The 22756-nt window shown below is 46.3% G+C and overlaps 1 protein-coding gene across 3 annotated transcripts in view; it reads left to right on the plus strand.

Moving 5' to 3' along the window:
• Positions 1–22756, plus strand: part of ANKRD27 (ankyrin repeat domain 27) — a 719886-nt gene that overhangs the window by 181486 nt on the left and 515644 nt on the right. The window lies entirely within an intron of this gene.

Here is a 22756-nt window from a genome sequence, read left to right on the forward strand (position 1 = left end):
TCAGCATTACCAGTTCAAGGTTCTGCCGTTCGGGGTCACTACGGCTCCCAGGGTCTTCACCAAGTGCTTAGCGACTGTGGCAGCGCTCGTTCAGGCCAGGTCGGCCGAGCAGTGCGGCCGCGATATGTCGCGGACCATTCACCTCCTTCACAGTCTGGGGTTCTCCCTCAACTACGCGAAGTCTCACCTGCAGCCAGCCCATGTGCAACAGTACCTAGGCGCGGCACTAAACACCCCACAGCGCAGCCGAACCCTGCCAGGGTCAACAGCATGCAGCTGCTCATTCGGAGGTTCCAACCTCAGTGATCCCTCCCAGCGCAGGTGTTCATGCAACTGATCGGTATGATGGCATCCTGCATATTCATAGTCCCGCACTCGAGACTGCACATGCGTCCCCTTCAAGAATGCTTAGCCCAACAGTGGAACCAGGCTCATGGCCATCTGAAAGACCTAGTGTTGGTGACCGGTCGTGCTTACAACTCTCTGCATTGGTGGAATCCACAAAACCTTTGCAGGGGACGACCGTTCCAGGAGCCTGTCCCACAAATAGTGCTAACTACGGACGCATCTCTCCAGGGTTGGGGAGCGCATGTCCTCCACTACACAGTGCAGGGACTATGGACAACACAACAGCAGAAAATGCATATCAATGTGTTGGAGCTGATGGCAATCTTCATGGCACTGAAGGCATTCAAGTTGCACCTGTGCAACAAGGTCGTGTTAGTCCGGACGGACAACATGACCGCCATGTATTACATCCAGAAGCAGGGAGGCACGCACTCCCCGCAATTGTCTCACCTAGCCCAGAGCATGTGGAAGTGGGCCATTCAGAGGAACATCTTCCTCATGGCGGAGCATCTCCCGGGTGTCGACAACCAAATGGCGGACCTGCTCAGCAGCCACAGTCATCAGATGCACGAGTGGGAGATCCACCCGTCAGTACTCCATACATACTTCCAACTGTGGGGTCATCCAGACATCGACCTCTTCGCCACAAGCGATAACGTAAAATGCCCAAACTTCGCCGCCAGGTTCCCACACCCGCAGTCTCAGGGCAATGCGATATGGATGAACTGGTCAGGCAGATTTGCGTACGCTTTTCCGCCAGCCCCCCTCATACCTCAGGTGGCGCGCAAACTGCGACAGCACTCCATGACACTCATCCTGGTTGCTCCAACGTGGGCACGGCAAGCTTGGTACACCACGTTCCTGGAACTTTCAGTGGTGCTTCACCAGCGGCTGCGCCTCACTCCCAGCCTCCTCACGCAGAGCCATGGCGACATTCAGCACCCAAATCCCCAACAGTTGAACCTTGCGATTTGGCTCCTGAGGTCATAGAGTTTGGATACCTGAACTTGCCTCCTGAGTGCATGAACATCATCAGGGAGGCAAGACGACCGACTACCAGGGCCTGCTATGCAGCCAAATGGAAGCGGTTTGGTATTTACTGCTCCAACAATGACATTAATCCGTTGGACGCATCTACGCAAAACATCATATGTTACTTGTTGCATCTGTACCAATGCAACCTGGCATACAGTTCAATCAGGATCCATTTGGCGGCCATAGCCGCTTACCTTCAAAACAGGCAGCACCTTTCCGTTTTCAGGGTGCCTGCCATTAAAGCCTTTTTGGAAGGACTTAAGAGAGTAATCCCTCCCAGACACCCCCCTTCACCAGTCTGGAACCTAAACATCGTTCTCACCAGACTCATGGGGCCACCCTTTGAGCCACTCCATTCCTGTGAAATACAGTTTCTTACCTGGAAGGTGGCCTTCCTAATGGCTATTAAATCGCTGCGGAGGGTCAGTGAGCTGCAAGCCCTCACGATTCAGGAACCCTACCTGCAAATTCATGCAAATAGGGTGGTGCTTCGCACCAACCCTAAATTCATGCCAAAGGTGGTTTCGCAGTTCCACCTTAACCAGAACATAGAACTGCCAGTTTTCTTTCCTAACCCTGACTCAGTGGCAGACAGAGCACTGCACACCTTGGATGTCAAAAGGGCTCCCCTGTATTACATTGACAGGACAAAAGACTTTCGGAAGACTAAACAGCTGTTCGTTGCCTTCTCTCCACAACATAAAGGCAACCCCATCTCCAAGTCAGGTATAGCCAGGTGGATTGTTAAGTGCATCCAGATCTGTTATCAAAAGGCTAATCGTTAACAGTTCCCCCTAGAGCGCATTCCACACGCAAGTTAGGGGCTTCCATGGCTTTCCTGGGTAACATTCCTCTAGAGGATATATGTAGAGCAGCCACATGGACCACCATACATACATTTACCAAACACTACTGCGTAGATGTACACTCCAAACAGCAGGCTGCTGTAGGACAGGCTGTTCTCAGAACTCTCTTTCAGACTGCTGTAGCTGGCACGGGCACCCGCCGGTAAGGAGGTAACTGCTATTTATTCTATGCACAGATATGAATTCAGCAGCCCTCATGCCTCAAACGGAATATGCTACTTACCAGTATGCATCTGTTCTTGGCATGAAGGGCTGCTGACATTCATATAGTGAGTCTAGGTCATTCAGGCTATGATCCTAAACTTTCAACCTCAGTCCTGGATTTTAGTGAGGTCGACTCTGAGGCTGCTGGGACAGATTGCCTCTTGCATACTGATGGTTGAGCACCTCAGGTTGCATATGCAGGCTGTACAGTGGGATCTCAAGTCCCAGTGGGCCCAACCGTGAGGGGACCTCTCCAACCATGTTCAGATTTCAGAGAAGACTCTAAAGATCTTCAGTGGTGGTTGCTGGACTGTGATAGGGTCAATGGCAGACCCCTCTCCCTTCCCCACCCAGATCTGATAGTAGTGACCGATGCATCGCTTCTGGATTGGGACCGCTATCTGTGAGCGGTGTAGATCAGAGGTCTCCAGTCTCTGGCAGACTCCCGTCTTCACATCGGGTGGCCCAAAGTCTCTTCCACAAATTAGGATAACCTTTACTAAATCTTTTTACCACTGCTGAGTATGTGCACTGTCAACACTTCTACTCATCAGAGTTTCCAAGGTTGCTCTCGTTCTGAGACGCGGTCTGCATCGAATGGAACCCGGGACTCCTATATTTCTTCCTACCAGTACTACTACTAACCCAATATCTCAAGAAGATCAGGACAGACCAGGCCCAAGCCATCCTAGTGTCTCCGGATTAGGCACAGAAAGGATGGTATCCAGAACTCCTGGGCTTGAGTATATGTCTTTTGATCAGGCTGCCCTTCGGTGAGAACCTGTTGTAGCAGCAGTAGGGCAACGTTCTGCACCCGGGCCTTCGCAATCGCCACCTTCTTGCTTGAGAATTTAAGTGGTGCCATCTAAACAGCTGCAACCTTTTTTCAGAGGTTGTTGATGACATCTAGGCAGTCGGGTTCCCTTCGACAAACTATATGCCAGTCGTTGGGACACATTTGTGGTTTAGTGGGACACACAACTAGTTGATACCCTCCAAGCCAGGTTGTCTGTAGTTCTGTTTGTTTTCATGTGCGCAGCAAGGTTTTGGTTTTGGCACGGTTAAGGGTTATCTTTTTTACCCTTTTAGCCTTCTTATGGCTGCCTGATCAGCCCTCATTGTTTAAGTAACCGGTTGTGATGCAATTTCTGAAAGAGCTACAACACGTTTTCCTCCTCTCCTTTTGTAATGCCCCAATGGTACCTTAATCTGGCCCTTGCTTAACTGATGTTTCCTCAGTTGGAGCCACTTCACAGCTGTCCTTTTTGGCTCCATACCATTAAGATAGTGTTCCTCGTCACCTCTGCACAGCATGTGAGTGAGCTTTAACTGCTTTTTCACTCCACCATACACTAACTTCTTCCCAGACATACTGGGTCTGCAGCCGAGGGTTCCCTTTCTGCCAAAGGGATTGACACCGTTCCACGTCAGCCAACCTATCAATGTGCTACTTTCTATGCTCTGCCTCCACCCTCTAAGGAGGAAGAGAGACTCCATATCTTTGACCCCAAGAGAGAGATGAGCTTCTACATAGATCGTACTAAAGACAATCAGGTGGACGATCAGCTCTTTGTGGGGTTCTCTAGCAAGAAAAAAGGCAAGGCAGTTCAGTGCAAGAGAACCAGAAGTGCTGAATCGTGCTGTGCATTACAATCTGCTACACATTGGTCAAAAAGCAGCCTCCAGAAGGACAGAAAGTTCATTCTACCAGGGCCAAAGCTGCTAACACTGCATATGTGGGCTTCCCTCCATACAGTCATGAAGCACCGTTACCTGGACAGGTCCGGTAGGTCGAGAGGGTCATTTTGCCCACTTTGTCTTGCAGCACTTCTGACTTCATTCACAGGCCCACCTCCGAATAGGTATTGCTTTGCTATTTTTTCAAAAGGTAACAAATCTGTGGCTAGAAGTCTCTATCAGAAGAACAAGTTACTTAGCTTCTGGCAGAGACTCTATCCGCAAATGTCTCACTGACTCTCCCATCCACCCCATTCTGAGACTTGCCTCTGTCCATTAATAAGGTCCTAAGTCTAGGAATCTGGGCAATGTCTACAAATTTGCTTTTGGGGGTTTGCTCTAGGGTAGCAGACAATCTCGAAAGCAACTGCAGTCAGTGTGTGGGAATGGAGCCTATATAGGCTGACATCCTAACAGAACGCTGTCACTACTGAGCCGCACCATGCCACCTTCCAGCACGCAAAGGTACAGTTGAAAAGTTTCTGATTGCAGTCTGATGCCTGGGGAGGATTCAAAAGAAGATGGATATACGGTCAGATAGTCTCTGCCAGAAATAGCATTTTGGAAGGTACTTAACTTGTCCTTAATTTGCATGTAGATGCAACATTTGAGGATTGTCTTTTGTAACTTTAAGATCATTTGAGCACTCTACAGCGCATTTGTTAACACTTTTAGATGTCCTTTGAAACACTGTTTGGTGCAGACCTGGGTGTAGAGTTCTTAAAGGTGCAGAAATGGAATTTCCTATGAAGTGAAACGTTTACCTTCACTGCAGGCGGCGCAATTGTGCCTCTATATTTTATAATGAAAGCATACATAATCACCCAATATTAGTACAGGAGAAGATACATTTGAACAGCTGACAATGAATCATGAAACAAATTGCTATGTTTTGAAGTAAGTTGAAAAGTTCTGTAACTTAGACATATTTAGGTTTGTTTAAAATGCTTGCCATTTTTGTAAGTGAAGGGATTGGTAAATCTTCGAATCCTGTTTAGATATTTTAATGTTGACAAATTGTGAACAGAATATTGCTGCAGCCACTGGAAGAAGTGAATGAAACCTGGACGGGGTCAGACTGGCTATTCTGCCACTCAGTAAAATTGTGAATGTGGCCTGCACACCAGTCTAATATATTTTAACGAAAATTCTATGTATAAACTAAAGTTTATCCGTTGTGTGCAACCTTGAAACCTGACCTGCACCTGTTGATTAAACTAACCCTGTGGTGGTGTGTACAAACTTGCCACACACATCAAGTGCACAACGCATGCCCATAAGGTTCAACCATCACGTCCACTTTTTCATCAATTCATCTTTATGCAATTGTATTGCAGATTTATTTCAACTTTTTCTTTAAACTTCTTGTTTTTCGCAACCTATACATCTAAGTGTTGCAACTTTAAAACATACAATAATTATGATACATTCATCTCATTTCATTGTGTTACAAAGAAGATATGCACAAGAAATGTTCAATGCCGTATTCCCAATGCAATTCGGGTAGGTCCCGTCATCAATAATGAATAAAACCCATTTATAATCATGTTCAATATTCAGGAAGTCATATGAACATTACGGGCTCTCTTAGCCCTTATTGGTTCATGCCAAGTACTTGATGTAGGTGCTCAGAGTAGCCATGCTGTGATTGCGAGTACTCCTGTCGTTATAAGGTGTGATTGGCTCATGCCAAAACTAAAATGTATGTGGTTAGTGACCCATCGCATGCAATCTGAACAGCGAGTCACTATGCATTACCCCAAAGTGCAACATGCATTCCGTATTTCTCTCAACCAAATGCTGAGCGTTTCAGTACTGAGTGCACATGATCTTTATACCTTATATCCCCAGAACTTGCTCAAATGTTATGAACCGCAGCCCATAGTAGCAACACATCTACCCACCCTGAACATCACGCTGTTAGGCTCTTGTAGTGTTATGATAAAGCCTTAGCACAACAAACCTTTAAAGGACGACGAAGTTGCCCATTAATGGAAACGTGCTAATGATTATAAATGACTAAATAGCCCTTATGCGTGTATTACTTACAATGGTCAATGGTGTGGAACAGAGTATATTCGATGGGCCTATGTGACCGCTATACAATCAGGCAACCGATCCTAAATGCAAGATCAAATCCAAATTTCAATATCAATCCTTCAGCAGAATACGCTTCACGAAGTTAAACCACTGGCACTACCGCATAGTGCAAACTGCTGCCAAGAGAAATCCCCGATCAACCCACTATGAGGTATTTCAGTGCTTCCACGTTAGATGTGTGTGTGCGCCTTCGCGCCGTTATCACGTCATCAATCATGTCCACAAACAGTGGACTACACAATCTTCTTCCATCTTGCTAGGTAAGAACGTGTGCAAAGATAATCGAAACTGCAGTCGCGTCATCTACCTTAACACAAAAGGTGAACTACGCGAACTGCTTCCATGTTACTTGGTGATAAAATATGAATGGTGAAGTGCATCAAAGACCTCAGCGAAAGAGAATCACTGAAAACTATAACCAGTAAGAAAAAAGTGCCCCCTCCTAAAATTCCATAAGCCTGTCACCTAAACCAGTATTATTGGCCTATGATTCATGAGCAACTTTGATCATCTACATCGTGAGTCAACATAACCCCAATAATAAGACCATAAAACAGCCTTATATACACTAATACATTGCTTGACCTGTAACCATATTACAATCCTACATCAAACCTTATGTTTCTAATACATCATACCACTGAGTATTCCATATGCCATCCCTCTAACATATAAACGTTCAGAGAAAGCATGTAATTTCTATCTTATCATTTAACCCCTGACGTATCAATGTATTTAAATGCTTAATCCAGACTGTCTCACGCTGCGCTAACATTTGGTTAGTGTTTCTGTGTTTTGTAGTGAATATTTTCTCGAGGATAGTGAACCTCAGTTGTGGTATGATGTGTTTTTTTTCCAGCCAGTGTGTTGCTGTGAGAAAGTGGCTCTATATATACTGGACCAGAATAAGGTACAGTGTGTATAGAGTCCACAAACCCCAGAGGTATAAGCGAGGTTAAAGCCAGGTGTGACCTTACTCTCTAAAGTGGTAGCTTGTAAGCAGTAAGGCTGTATCAGAGGACAGTGTAAAGCATTTGTTGTACACACTCAGTCAGCAAAAGGTTTCACACATTCAAAGACTGAACTCCAGGCCAATTGTTTTTATATCAAACGATATAGTTGTTTTATTTCTAGAACCAACGGGCATCAAAAATATACTGCTCTCAATATGAGAGGTCTCTGATGAGTACTTTGCAGAGAGGCAATACACTTTGTAAAGACAATAGGTACAGGGGTTGCAGTAGGCAACACAATTCTACACACAATTTAGCATTGTGCTCAATAGATTTCCTTATATAAACACAGGTGATTACTTTGTAGATTAGTTTGGTAATTCCAGGACTGGCTCCTAGGTTCAGTCCTGGGGTCCAAGCTGAAAACAGTTTAGCAAAAACCTTTTAGGTATTGTAGTGATTTTTCAGGAATAAAAAGCTATTTTAAAAGTTCACACTTAGAAACTTTTCAACAAAAATCTGGCAATGTTATCCAATGGGAGAAAATTCAGGTTGCAGGTAAAGTACGATCTCGTTACTTTTGTAATCCAGTACTGGTCTCCTGGGGCCAGCACTGGGGTCTCAACTCAAAACAGGTAATTAATTACGTTGTAGTATTTGTTTTTTAAAGAATATTTCTAGTTTTCAAAAGTAAACTCTTAGAAGAGATTTCATAGAAAAGCAGACAATGGATTCCTACGGAGAAAAAAGAAGTTACTAGTAAACCCGCTAGGGATTACTTTTGCGTTTCAGCACTGGGCTACAAGGTACAGTACAGGCTCCTCTGTGAGTACTTCGGAATTCAGATGATTTTATATGAATATTTCAAGTTTTCAAAAGTAGGCACTTAGAAGATTTTTCTAATCAAACCAGTCCATGTTATTCAATGGCAGGTAAGTGAGTTACAGTTTTCCTGGTAAGTACTCGACTGGTGATGTTGTGGTTCTGGGCATAGACTCAGGGGTCCCCCAGGGTCAGGTAGGTACAGTTGATTCACCCTCAGCGGCACAGGGGCAGCCGGGTGCAGTGGTTTTTTAGGCCCAATGTTAGCCAATGAGGGGCAGGGGGCCTTCGGTTGGTGGCTAGCAGGCCACGCGGCTGTGGGAGCTGGGCTCCTGGTCACTTGCTCAGGGCAAAGGGGGAAGCAGGATAGGACAAAGGTGGCACAGCCAGCAGTACTCGGGCGGCTGGGTGCAGGGTGCTTTTGAGCTTTGGTCGGATCAAAGCCCTCGGACCTGTCGGCGCCGACGAAGCAAAAGGGCGTTGTCGATCCGAAGAAACAGCTCAAGGGCGTCGAGACTAAGTCTGGCACGCGGAAGACAAAGGTCAGGGCAGTCAAGTCGAGCAAATCGGCGCCGAAGACGGTCGACCCCGACAAAGGGCTCAGTGACCCGAAGGTTCTCGAGACTCCGCGTCGACAAGACAAGGCCAAGAGCGGCACAACCCACGAGTCCACGTCTGGTGGTGCCTCGAAGGATTCCGTCGACGCGCCCGTCCGCCGCTTTCTCCAAGCAAGTGGCGGACTCCCTGAAGCGCATCAAGGACAAGGCCTCAAGTGTCGGGCCAAAAGCTCCTCCACCTTCGAAGCCTGTAGATAAACCTCAGAAAGCGTCGACGCCCATTCACTTCACGTTGCCGCCGAAAGTGGCGCCGAAGGCTTTCACCCCTAGGATGGTCACCGACGTGCCCGAGAAGGTGTCCTCGGTGCCGAAGTCGACGACGGGGGTCCCGGCCGTAAAGCATCGACAATCTTCGCTGGAAGAACAGCAAGAACATTTTATCGATGCCGAAACAGGCAGACTTTCCCTTCATAAGCGGAAAATTGCCCCGGAACAGCCAATGGAGTCCTATAAAATTCCACTGAAGAAAAAGAAGGATTCCACTTCCGCTGTTCTTGTGGAACCGATTTCTCCACGTGGCCATGATGTCTCACCCACTTATTCAGATGTGGACACTGGGGATGGTGATGATGATGATGATGATGATGAGTACAGCTATCCTGTCTACACTGAGCCAGATGATACCAATGAACCCTGGGCAACTGGTGCTGACCCAGGTGATCCTCACTCTACCCCAGACACTCAGATGTATGCTGTGAAAACGTCGCCTACAGAGGATTCAGCTGCGTTTAATGCCCTCATTGAAAGGGCAGCTAAGAATCATGACGTCCAGCTCCATGCTGACCCCATTGAAGTGGACTTTCTTTTTTAAACCTTTTCCGTCTCAGAGAGGACTGTCAAGACTTTGCCTATGTTGAAGGGTGTCTTAAAACATTCTGGGGAGATCTATAAAGAACCTACGAGAGCCAGGGTGATAAACCCTAGAATTGAGAAGAAGTATAAACCGGCACCTAGTGACCCTACTTACATCAAGGGACAGTTTCCTTTGGACTCTCTTGTTGTTTCTAATGCCCGGAAGAGGGCTAATTCACAAACAACGGGTGATGCTCCTCCCCCAGATAAGGAATCTAAGGTGTTTGAAACATTAGGGAAAAGGGTGGCAGCTCAAGCGGCCAATATCTGGCGCATTTCAAATACACAAGCACTTCTAGCAAGGTATGACAGGGCACACTATGACACACTGGAGACCCTGTTGCAGCACCTGCCAGACGAATACAAAGAGGCAGCTGAGATGCTCATCCAAGAGGGGAAGCTGATATCCAATTCTTCTATTAAATGTGCACTGGACGAGGCTGACACCGCGGCCAGGGCTATCAACACTAGTGTCCTGCTGAGACGACATGCCTGGCTCAGAATCTCAGGATTTAAGCCGGAGATACAGACCACCATTCTTAATCAGACAGTAAACCCTGATCATCTATTGGGTCCAGAGGTGGACACCACCTTGGAGAAGATCAAAAAGGACACTGAAACTGCTAAGTCCATGGGGGCTCTGCAGTCCCAGCAGTTCAGGGGTGGTTCTTTTCATCGCTCAAGCACTAGAGGTGTTTCCAGAGGCCAGCTCTCCCAAACCACAGTACTATAAAGGCAACACGCAGACCACATACACCAAACAAAGTCGAGATGGATATCGTGGAAACCGCCCCAAAGGCAGAGGTCGTGAAAACAACAACTCCAGTTCCTCCGCCACTAACAAACAGTGTCGCCTTGTCACTGCCCCCTGACCACGCAACACCGGTCAGGGGGAGACTTCAACAGTTCCTGCCAGTCCATCACCACAGACAGGTGGGTCACACAGCTTACACAGTACGGTTATTGTCTGGAGTTAAAATCCACTCCACCCAACATACCCCCAAGACACCGTCCTATGTCCGCTGAGCATTTGCACTTTTTGCAGCAGGAGGTCCTCGTCATGCTGCAAAAAGGGGCAATCGAGCTCGTGCCTGCGGAAGAAAGAGGCGCAGGAGTTTACTCACTGTACTTCTTGATACCAAAAAAGGACGGGTCCCTCAGACCCATACTGGACCTCAGACCCCTCAACCAGTACATTCTGTCGGAGCACTTTCACATGCTAACACTGCAGCAAGTCCTACCGTTGCTCAGTCAGGGAGATTTTCTCGCAACTTTAGATCTGAAAGACGCGTATTTTCATATTCCGCTGCACCCGTCACACAAAAAATACCTCAGGTTCACCATCCAAAATCAACATTACCAGTTCAGGGTTCTACCTTTCGGAGTCACCACGGCACCCAGGGTGTTTACAAAGTGCCTGGCGACAGTGGCAGCACACCTTCGGAGACTGAACATTCACGTCTACCCTTATCTGGACGACTGGCTAATCCTGGCAAAGTCGGCCCAGCAGTGTGCCGCCCACATGTCCCACACCATTCACCTTCTTCACGATCTGGGATTCTCACTGAATTACCCAAAGTCCCACCTGCAACCCGCCCATATACGGCAGTATCTGGGTGCGACGATAAAAACTCTGGCAGCCACAGCGCCGCCGAATTCGGTGAGGGTCAGCAGCATTCAATTGCTGATACAAAAATTCAGACCTCAACACTCGCTTCCAGCGCGAGTGTTCATGCAGTTGATAGGCATGATGGCCTCCTGCATCTCCATAGTCACGCATGCGAGACTACATATGCGTCCGCTTCAGGAGTGCTTAGCACGTCAGTCGACTCAGGCTCACGGACAGTTGAAAGACCTAGTGTTGGTGAGCGGTCGGGCATACAACTCTCTGCATTGGTGGAATCCACTAAACCTTTGCAAGGGACGACCGTTCCAAGAGCCTGTGCCACAGATCATCCTGACGACGGACGCTTCTCTCCAGGGATGGGAAGCTCATGTACTCCACTACACTGTGCAGGGACTATGGACACCACAGCAAAGGAAGATGCACATCAATGTTCTGGAACTGATGGCGATCTTCATGGCACTAAAAGCCTTCAAAGTACATCTGTGCAACAAGGTCGTGTTGATCCGGACGGACAACATGACGGCCATGTACTACATTCAGAAGCAGGGAGGTACACACTCTCCACAGTTGTCTCATCTGGCTCAGAGCATGTGGAAGTGGGCCATTCAGCGAAACATCTTCTTCCTCATGGCAGAACACCTCCCGGGCAAGGACAATCAGATGGCGGACCTGCTCAGCAGGTACAGCCACCAAATGCACGAGTGGGAGATACATCCATCAGTACTCCACCCGTACTTCCAAAGGTGGGGTCATCCAGAGATAGACCTGTTCGCCACAAAGGAGAACGCAAAATGCCGAAGCTTTGCCGCTAGGTTTCCACACCCACAATCGCAAGGCAATGCGATATGGATGAACTGGTCAGGCAGATTTGCGTACGCATTTCCCCCAGCACCTCTAATACCGCTGGTGGCACGCAAGCTGAAGCAGCACTCGATTACTCTCATCCTAGTTGCTCCGACGTGGGCTCGCCAACCATGGTACACCACGTTTCTAGAACTGTCCGTGGTACCGCATCAAAGGCTGCGCCTCACACCCAGGCTTTTGACGCAGAGCCATGGCGACATTCAGCATCCAGATCCGCAACAGCTCAACCTGGCGATCTGGCTCCTGAAGTCTTAGTTTGGCTACCTCAACTTACCTCCTGACTGTATGGACATCATCCGGGAAGCAAGAAAGCCCACCACCAGAGCATGCTATGCGGCGAAGTGGAAGCGGTTTGTCATTTATTGTGCAGACCACAACATTAACCCGCTGGATGCATCTATTCAAAACATCATTTGTTATCTCTTACATCTGTACAAATGTAATCTGGCCTATGCTTCCATTTGTATACATTTATCTGCAATGGCTGCTTATCTCCAAAACAGACAGCACCTCTCACTTTTCAGGGTGCCTGCCATTAAGGCCTTTCTGGAAGGACTCAAACGTGTCATTCCTCCACGGACGCCACCAGCTCCAGAGTGGAACCTCAATGTGGTCCTCACCAGGCTGATGGGTCCCCCTTTTGAACCACTGCATTCCTGCGAGATTCAATTCTTGACATGGAAAGTGGCTTTCCTTATAGCGATTACGTCGCTACGACGAGTTAGTGAACTCCAGGCACTAACTATCCAGGAGCCATTTATTCAAAATCATTCTAACAGGGTGGTGCTTCGCACTAACCCTAAATTCCTTCCTAAGGTAGTGTCTCAGTTCCATATCAACCAAACTATAGAACTACCGGTGTTCTTCCAAAATCCAGAGTCACTTGCAGAGAGAATGCTCCACACACTTGACGTCAAAAGGGCCCTAATGTACTACATTGATAGGACCAAAGATTTTAGGAAGACTAAACAACTGTTTGTTGCCTTTGCGCCACAACACAAAGGTAACCCCATTTCCAAGGCTGATATAGCCAGGTGGATCGTTAAATGTATTCAGATCTGCTATCAGAAAGCCAAGCGCACTCACCATTCCACCAAGGGCCCACTCCACCCGCAAGTTGGGGGCCTCCATGGCTTTCCTTGGAAATATTCCTTTGGAAGACATATGTAGAGCAGCCACATGGTCTACCACACACACATTTACAAAACATTACTGTGTAGATGTGCACTCCAAACAGCAGGCAGCTATAGGGCAGGCTGTTCTAAAAACACTTTTCCAAACTGCTGCAGCTGGCACGGGCGGCCACCGGTAATGGAGGGACTGCTATGTATTCTATGCACAGATATGAATTCATCAGCCCATATGCCTCGAACCGAATATGCTACTTACCAGTATGCATCTGCTCTTGGCATGTAGGGCTGCTGACATTCATATCGCCCGCCCTCCTCCCCGGCGCCTGTAGCGGCTGCAGCATTCACACATACTTCTAGCATGGTCATCATTCACTTAGTTTCACTCCATCTTGGCCACAATGGCTAAAAACAATCTGAGGGTGGAGTCTATGCCCATGCGCACTGTAGTCCAGGGGAGGAGCCACCTATCTCGTGATACTTCGAAGACTCTTCCAGGACAACAATGTGCGATCATCCGGACCCAACACGAGGCGGCGATCTATGCACAGATATGAATGTCAGCAGCCCTACATGCCAAGAACAGATGCATACTGGTAAGTAGCATATTCGTTTAGGGGCGTTACAGGTAGGGCAAGAGCAGGGACCAATAGCTCCCTGTCCTGGGGTCGGTACACCACCTAGCCTGCTCCTCTCCTGTGGGAGGGGGGCAGGAGCCTAGCTGTGATTGTGTAGGGCTCCCCATCTTCAAGATGGCCGGAGCCCGGGCCGTGCTTCACCTCGTCTCCCCCACCTGAGGGGTGGGGTTGGCATAGGTTAGCACACCCCTTTCCTGACGTAGTTTTTCCTGCCAGAGTGGGGGTCAGAACTGGTGGGGGCCAATTGCTGGGGGCAGCAAATGGTCTGGAGAAGCTCACAGAGGCGGCATGCCTTCAAAGTTTCCCCCTGCCCATCCTGGGGGAGGAGACCTAGCACCACGCCCAGGATGTGCATTGTTGCAGGCCCAGGAGAGCGGGGCTCTCCACCCAGGGGTGTCCAGAAACAGGTCTGCTGTGTGGCAGCCTCTGCAGCCCCTCAGCCCAGACGTGGATTGTAGGTTAGGTTTTCAGGGGGCATCTCTAAGATGCCCTCTGGTGCACTTTACATTAAATCCCACACTGGCATCAGTGAGGGTTTAATGTGCTGAGAAGTTTGGTACCAAACTTGTCAGTCTTCAGTGTAGCCATTATGGTGCTGTGGAGTTCGTAATGACAACCTCCCAGCACTAAATACTCTTAATGGCATCACTGCACTTACAGTGCCCAGGAATGGCCCTGGGTACTGTAGTGGCACAGGGCTCATGCACCTGTACCCACACCTCTGGCATAGGGCACCCAGCTAGAGGGGTGACTAAAGTATGCCATGGCAGTGGGTTCTGTGGGCATGGCACACAGGGGTGTGTGCCATGCCGACTCTCTGTTTAGTTCTGTTACTTAGACACTCAGCCTGCAAAGGCAGTGTGTGGGTGTCAGAGTACAGGGCCCCTGAGGGTGGCACAATAAGTACTGCAGCCCTCAGGGGTCTTCTCTGGTCACCATGCCCTGGGTGTCTAGGGTATACCATTTACTAGGGGCTGATAGGTGGCCAGAGATGCCAATTGGGTTTTAGTTTCAAAACAGTTTTAGGGAAGGAACACAGGTCCTGGGTACCTGGTTGGCAGGAACCCAGGGCACACTCAGTCAAAGCACATCAGCAGTTCAGAAAAAAGTGTGGGCATACCAAGGCAAGCAAGCACTTTCTCACAGTTGCTAAACAGGAATTAAGATTTCATGAATTCAAGTGAGGTAGTAGTGGTCCCAAAAATGGGAAAATACCACACCTCAAAATTGAAATGTACAATATGATCACATTTTGTGTGAATTAATATTGTACCAATTTACAGTTGGGGTGAGGTGCTCCCAGCTCAAAACACCCACTACCAAAAGGTGCTAATTACACATTAGAAAACTGATGTGTATGCAAACATACTAGATTAGAGCTTCATTCAGGACTCTCATGTAAATCACTAAGTGCTCTTGCCATGCCTCTTTTTGACGGATGTAGGTATCTTAAAATTTCGCCATTAAAATATTTGCATATGTGGGTGCCCCCGGAAAGCCCATATACGTTCCCGTTTGTTGGTAGAAAAAAGTACCTTTTCATGAAACGTATCTATGATACAAGCTGAAGTGCAGCAAATTCCAATAGAAGAATGTACTGTGCTTCTTCATATTCTACTCCTAACAGCATCCATTCAACTGCTTCCAGGCCTTCATTTTGAAGGATGGAAGTATTCAATGCTACTACATCGATTGTGCACAACCACCTGTCTTCTTTGATGAAAGGCTGTTTCTCTGCTAGTTTTTTCAAACAATCTGTTGTAGCTTGAATGTACGAAATCCACGATTGTACCAGAGGTTGCAAGTAGTGGTCCAAATATCTACCCACTGGTTCATGTATAGAACCACATCCTGCCACGATGGGTCTAAAGGGCGGGTCCATGGGATTTTTGTGCATCTCCGGGAGAAAAAATATATATATAAGTTTTGTGCAAAAGGTATTTATTCCAAAGTAGCACCACACACCAATATATATATATATGGTTGTTTTTCAAGCCCTCCAGTGGGCCTCAGAAAGGCATGCCGGTTCCTTTTATTTATTATATTCCTCGAAAAAAAAAACAACCGGATAATGAACACTGTTTTAAATTTCATCTGCAAGTGTCGCAGGGTTTCCGTTCTCTCACAGAACTGTGCACAGAGACCTAGAACCTGGGTGAGTCAGGGTGACCCACAACTCACCTATGTTTCAGAAATCCCCTTACCAGGCTAGCTACAGTATCTCATCGGAAGTGAATACTCCCCGATGTCTTAGACAATCCAGAACATGAACTTAGAATACCTCAGGTATCGTGGAACACATGAACACTCTTTCGTTATATTATCATTCCAAACCGAAACTGGGAGGCAATGAGAACACGTGCAAGTTTGAAATGTTTATTTTTTCAATGCAACATTCTCAAACGCAGTATCTTGTATAATATCAACATACATATTATAAAAATCAGAGTCAGCAGCATAGTCACTAATCCATAGTAAGCAAATTGTGATAACATATTATGATGCAAAAATCTATAGAATTCTGTATCACCTATATTTCGCGCACCCTAATTAGCATATTATATTATATCTAAGAAGGTCTCATCTGGGCTTTAGCTGGGCGAACCCATACCTCAAATTCTCAGTAGGAGGAGATCACATCAACAGCTACCAGCTCTCAGCATGTCCAGCATCAAGTGTGTTTTCTCATTCCCTGTAACTGTATCTTGAACTCACGTAAAGCCCAAAGTTGGCACAAACATTATTTGTGTTATGACTAACGTAGTGCGAGGATCAGGCCTACAGTAACCTTGTGTTAGAGTGTGCAGTTCTCAGTGTGCAGACAGTTGTACCAAGTGTTCCAGGCACGACTGATACCAGTACAATAATATATTATTCTGAAATAAATCACATCTTTCGTCTAGGTTAAAAGCTGAAATAACAATTAGGTGTCGTGTGCAAACCGAAGCAGAAAGAAAATATGGCGTTTAAACATTTAATAAGCACATGCTAACTTAACACAATCTATGGAAACGTAATAACCATATGACACCCCCCCAATGATCCGAGGACGGTCAAAAGACAAATATATAAGCCAATACTCTATGAGAGGCAAGACTTGAAAGCAGAGTTCAATGATATTGAGCCAAGCTAAATGTATGTAATGTATGTAAAATTTAAAAAATACAAAAAAATGTATGAATGCCTATAGTGGCCACACAAAATATAAAAAGTCGAACTTGAGGCCTAACTATAATTAATAGGCCTAGAACATATGAAAAAATCGAATGTTCGTATTGAAACTGGCACCATTCAGAATTACTAAAAAGTCACGTGCCATAATGATGGAAGTATTCAGAGTCATTCCTCGTTGAATGAATATGCAAAATATGTAGCAACAGCTTCCAACATGAAATCACTGTCATCATCCGAAAACAGTTCAGCCATCCAATTAAGCAATGGGAAAGAACATACGTGCTCTTCCAGCACCGAATCCTCTAGCAACATCAGAGGACAACTCAGTGGGTTCTCGAGAACGCTCTGTGCCAGAAAGTCATGCGCCGCTGCGAATATGTCCCACTGACCCATTAGTCCATGCATCGCTGCCACAGTCATAACCCTTTCGCCAGAACAGACCAACTCATGAGCCACTACGGGGGACATCAGCTGATCAAAGTCGACGTCAGGAGAAGTCGGTAAACAGAGACACAAATCAATGGCCCAGTCGAAATCACAGCTCAGGCAATGAAACACAGGCTGGACACAGGTGAAATAGGAAAATCTGAAAGATAATCCAAAAGCCGTGCTTAAAGTCGCAAGCGGCAGGGATCCATAATAATCAAGCATCCGGTTGCGAAACTGCATCAGTAGGTGCTGTGCGTTTCCTTGCGCAGGATGGGCATCCATGTTTTATGAAATAAAATATCACCAGAACGCCTGCAGCCAAAGCCAGCAAAACAGGAAATCCGCCAAACAGACTAGCGAATATAGAATGAAAGAACGCAGGGATAATACCAAATACTTTTTCAAATGTAGTCACGAGACCACTGCTAACCATTTTAAAAAAATGAGCGAGGCTGGATGTGGAGGAGGCATTAAAGATTTGATGAACCAGCTCGCAAAAATGAAACGGCAAATCAGTACTTAAAAGCGCTTGTACTTCTGTGCGTGTGTTTGCTATGTGAAGGACATAAGTTTCGCGGGCAGAGCTCAGGGCCACCTGTTTTTGAGACAAAAGGACTCTTATACGGCCTAAACCATTGAATTCAGCTCTCAAGGTTGGTATTCTTGGCCAAATTAAAACTTCTGAATTCCCATGCGTGGGTGGATACAACACATTCTTGCAGCAAACGACCCTTTCAGACACGGTAACCACATATGCGATACCAGCCTCTAACCCACAACAAAACTCGTTATTCAAAAGTAAATAACTACAGTTGGACAACAACGTGAACGTGGGAACTATTGCAGGAACTGGTGTCCCTTTCAAAACACAGGCCAAATTAGGTTTGTCCTGATTACAAGAACCATGCAACTGGATGTGTCTGCAAATAAGTGAGCGGTCAGGCGACTGTGTACATTCTTCACCATTCAGATTCACTTCATTGCCCTCCTTAAGGCATCTGTAAGTGTATGGTAAGGACCATGTCTCATGGAGGAAAGCGCTGCCTAATGGTTCATATCGCCCAATGGCTATATATTTCATACAATTTGTAAATTTATACAAAGCAAAAGGTAATGTTATAACACCATGAATAAGCCATGTTGCTGCAGTCACTTCAGCCACCGAAAATGGCAGGGATTCTAATTTTTCAATATGTAACATAGAAAATGTTGCATCTCTCATTGACAACATGCGCTGTTTTTCAGTCAAATTAAACGGGGCAAATAATGATGATACGTTCAAAAAAGTCCATGGCACTCGACCAGACTTAAGAGTCTGTAGTGTCCACGCAAACTGCATCACAGAACGCAATTGATTTTGACCATGATATAACACGGACACTTCATCATGTACAATGTCGACAACAGAAGACACAATATTATTCAACGTGTAAATTCGGGAAGAAAGCGTGTTAATGCTGTTATCAACCACTGCAAGCACTTTTTCTAAATTAGCTTGATCAATAGCCCTTAGGCGTTTAGCAGCCTCAACCTGGTTAACTTTCCAAATTTCATTGTAAATCGCATACAGCCATCGTTTAGATCTACCTTTAGCCGGGCCTTTTATAAAATCGTTCAAATCCACATTATCATGTAATTGAGACAGATGTAGTTTAACTGCAGCTAAAGTGGAATGCTGTAACCAATTTTGACACAGCTTCCCCACAGAATAAGTCGTGACAGTATAGTCTTCTTCAAAACGTGGATCGGGCCTGAGTTTTGTGAACCCCTCAGCCAAACCCATAAAACGGCGCTGGCAAGAATCAGCACTCTTTTGCCATACCAGCCAACCCTTGGAATCCAAACTGGAAATGTTAAAGGACGAATTGTGTAAAAGAGTTTGCAACTCTTGAATGGAGGAACCAGTGAAATTACCCCAACCTGTATATTCATTTAAATCTGGGATGGTCGGTGTATTTAATTTTTTTAGAAGTAGCCAATCCAAAGCATGTTGTCTGGAAAATGGTCGAATTTAAAAACATGTGATTCGGGATGAGACATGCACGGTGCAAAGCCTCAATGCCTTGTACCTGCCAATCTTTGGTACCCCAAACCGATTTAAGGTCAATTGTTCCTTTCCAGAACTCGTAGCCATCTACAGCCAACCTGTCTAAAAAGGACTTCGAATACAGCAATTTTGTATCGGTAAGTCTAACTTTGGAAATGGGCTTTTGTGTCATTTTAAAATAAAATGACTCGGGATTAGACTGATCAAAGTCTGTAAAATATGTATATTTTTTCAGAAATGTATTGGAACTGCCACTGAATGGAGCAGGGCAATGTTCCCATTGTGTATAATTTACAGCAACCCTCCTGGAATTTGTCTTATGTAAAAAATGATTACCATAGTGTTGAAAACAAAACAAATCACCATAATTAATAGAATCTGTATACAGATCCTCAGCATCGAAGGCAGCATAATACTTCAAATCCGAGAATAATGCTTCTACGGCCTGAATATCCCAATCATCAGAAGGTACATTTTGTTTAATCACATCTCCCATGTTTACTCTAAGCACATTTGGAACATTAATCACTTCAGTAGGCCAATGTATCTGAAACCTAACCGCATCCCACACAATCCCATCAAGGACAGGCCAAGCAGTAATGTTAACTGTATTTAAGTTTCGTTTCAGTCTGTGCGCAGAATGTGAAGAGGAAAGAGGGGCCAATGTTCCATTAAGGTACCGAATTCCTGTTCTTTCTTTAACGTAGTGATTATCAATCAGGCGGAAAAAATAAAACACAAAACTAATTGACATAAAAAGATAGAATGAAAATAGGATCAACCAAATGTATGTCCAAGGCGGAATTAAAAAATGTTTTTTAAACAACGTGGCATATCTTGCAATGTTTGTGGGTTTCTTTGAAGTTTCCGAAACAGAGTCAAAAGAGAATCTGGACTGGCCTGCCAAACGGGTCTGTAAATCAGGCATCGATAAATCAGCAGGATAAGTGTAGTTTAGCTCATCAATGTTAGTATCAGGAATAGTATTTAATAAAGGACTGGATATGGCAGGCATCTCAAGGGACACCTCCTGTTCTGCACCAGATGTAATAGCCAGCACAGAGTGCCTCACCATGGAAGGACAGGATACAGCCGGTGTCATGCTATGAAGAATCGGCCACCCTGTGTGTCTTGACATTGTCAATAGAAATAAATCTGTTTTCCTTACGACCTGGAAGTGGTGGTAAAATGACTGTTCTTGTGCCCTTCACTCCAAGGACTCGAACTGGTGCTCGATATGAGGGACCAAACTCTTTCTTGTTATCGATCTTCTCTCGAACCAGTTCTCCAACTTGGGGTAGCCAGCCAACTACCGGGATCTGCAACGCATCATCCGATGTGGAGGGCAAATGTTCCTTTGCAAGACTGTCTCTGGTCTTTTGTAGATTCTGTAAAACATTGCAATGTTCATCTACGTCAAAGGCCCCGGCCTGGGCCTTGTAGTCCGGCCCATCAAGGTCAGGTACATACATCTTGATACCAAAGAGCATTTCGTATGGGGTCCGCCCACCCAGAGACCTTCTAGGGAGATTATTAAGCGCACGCTGCACGCCTATGAGGTGGGCTAACCAGTTACTGCCAGTGCCTATAACTCGAGCTGTCAAAGATTGCTTTAAGTTGCGGTTCATTCGTTCTACTACACTATTACCCTCGGGTCTGTAGGGACTCGAAAATTTGACTTGGACCCCCATCGAAACCGGACCCTGATCCGAATGGAAGGTACCACAGGCAAAAATTCCCACAAAGACTCGCAAATCCTTTATGACAGTACGTGAATCAGCGCTCCGATGCGGCCATACCCACACAAAGTGTGTGCATGAATCAACTGCTACTAAGATGTACATATATGCAGTATCAGAAGAAAATGGACCGCAGTGATCCAAATAAACACATCCAAGTGGTTTATTCGAGATGTACAACTGTGTCTGAGGCGGACGCGCAGCAGTCGAAGGTTTAATCTGCTGGCAAATGTCACATTGAAGAACATATTCACGCGTCTGTTTGTACAGTCCCCGCCACCAGAATCTCTGTTGTAGCTGAGTTACAGTGGCCGAGACGCCCGCATGCGCAGACGCCACACCTTCATGTGCCGCTGTAACCAAAGCAGCTCTGCGATCCGAGTTGGGAAGCTAACGCTCGCCAACTTCAGGGATTTTCACATAAGGAACCTTATCGGGACTTAAGTGGTATGTGTATTTAGAAGGGAATCCCGCAGGATATTTACCTCCCTTCTCCGTTGCAGCTATAGCTGCCAAGATGTCATCATCTATTTTGCTTTTGGACCTCGTGACTGCTGCAACTAAGTATTTTGATACCGCTGACTTCGCTGCTTCATCAGCAAGCGAGTTGCCAACAGCGTGGACCCCCACGCGCTGATGACCGAGAGTATGAATCACAAACACAAGTGGCAGCTTCTCTTTAAGTTCCGCCACTCGGACCCAGATCGTTTTATGTTTTATTGTGCTACCTTTGGAATCATGAAAATCATTCTGAATCCAAAAGAACAAGTTTTCATTGTAAGACTGGACACAGTAGTAAGAATCACTTACGATCAAAGTCGTCACACAAGGATCCGCGTATTCTAATGCAAGCATCAGAGCCCGAAGCTCTGCTAATTGTGCGGTGCAGTCTCCAAGCGTCTGCGTGTGCACGACACTAGACTCGAACTCATCGTTCACCATGGCACCGACCACAATGGCGCAAGCGGAAACGTAGGCATGTTTAGAGCCATGCGCAACCTGCGCCGAACCATCAGTGTAAATGATGCAATGGAAATCCTCCAACGGCCGCATTGCTAATGGAGCAGGATGAACAAATTCATACTGTAAATACTCCTGCGACCGTAAAGTGGCGTCAAAAATAAACGTGACATCCTGGGACGTCAAGGACGCAGCCCATTGAATCCACCGAGGGTGCAAAGCTTTGGAATTAGGTACACTGGCTTTCGTAACCGCCTCTAAGGCAGGACACGGGGTAACAACCAACATGCGCTTTCCTTGTGACAGGGCACGTTCTTTAAGAATTGCCATCTGCACAGCCGTTAAAACTTTCTCCACAGTGGAAAAACGCAATTCAGCCGAAGTGTACAAGTGTGACTTGTAAGCAATAGGTACTGTATCTCCTTCATTAAAAGTCAGGTACGTGAAACCCACCGCCCCAGGGATAATTCTTATCACCAGGTTGGTCTGGTTATCACGAGTCTGTAAGTATTCAGAAGCGAGCAAATCAGCCTGCAAAGACTGCAGAATGGCCGAATGCTCAGGCAGCCAGCATGATTTGGAAAAATTTGGTTGTATCAAAGCATACAAAGGCT

This window comes from Lissotriton vulgaris, chromosome 12 (genome assembly GCF_964263255.1).
Source record: "Lissotriton vulgaris chromosome 12, aLisVul1.2, whole genome shotgun sequence".
NCBI lineage: Eukaryota > Metazoa > Chordata > Amphibia > Caudata > Salamandridae > Lissotriton > Lissotriton vulgaris.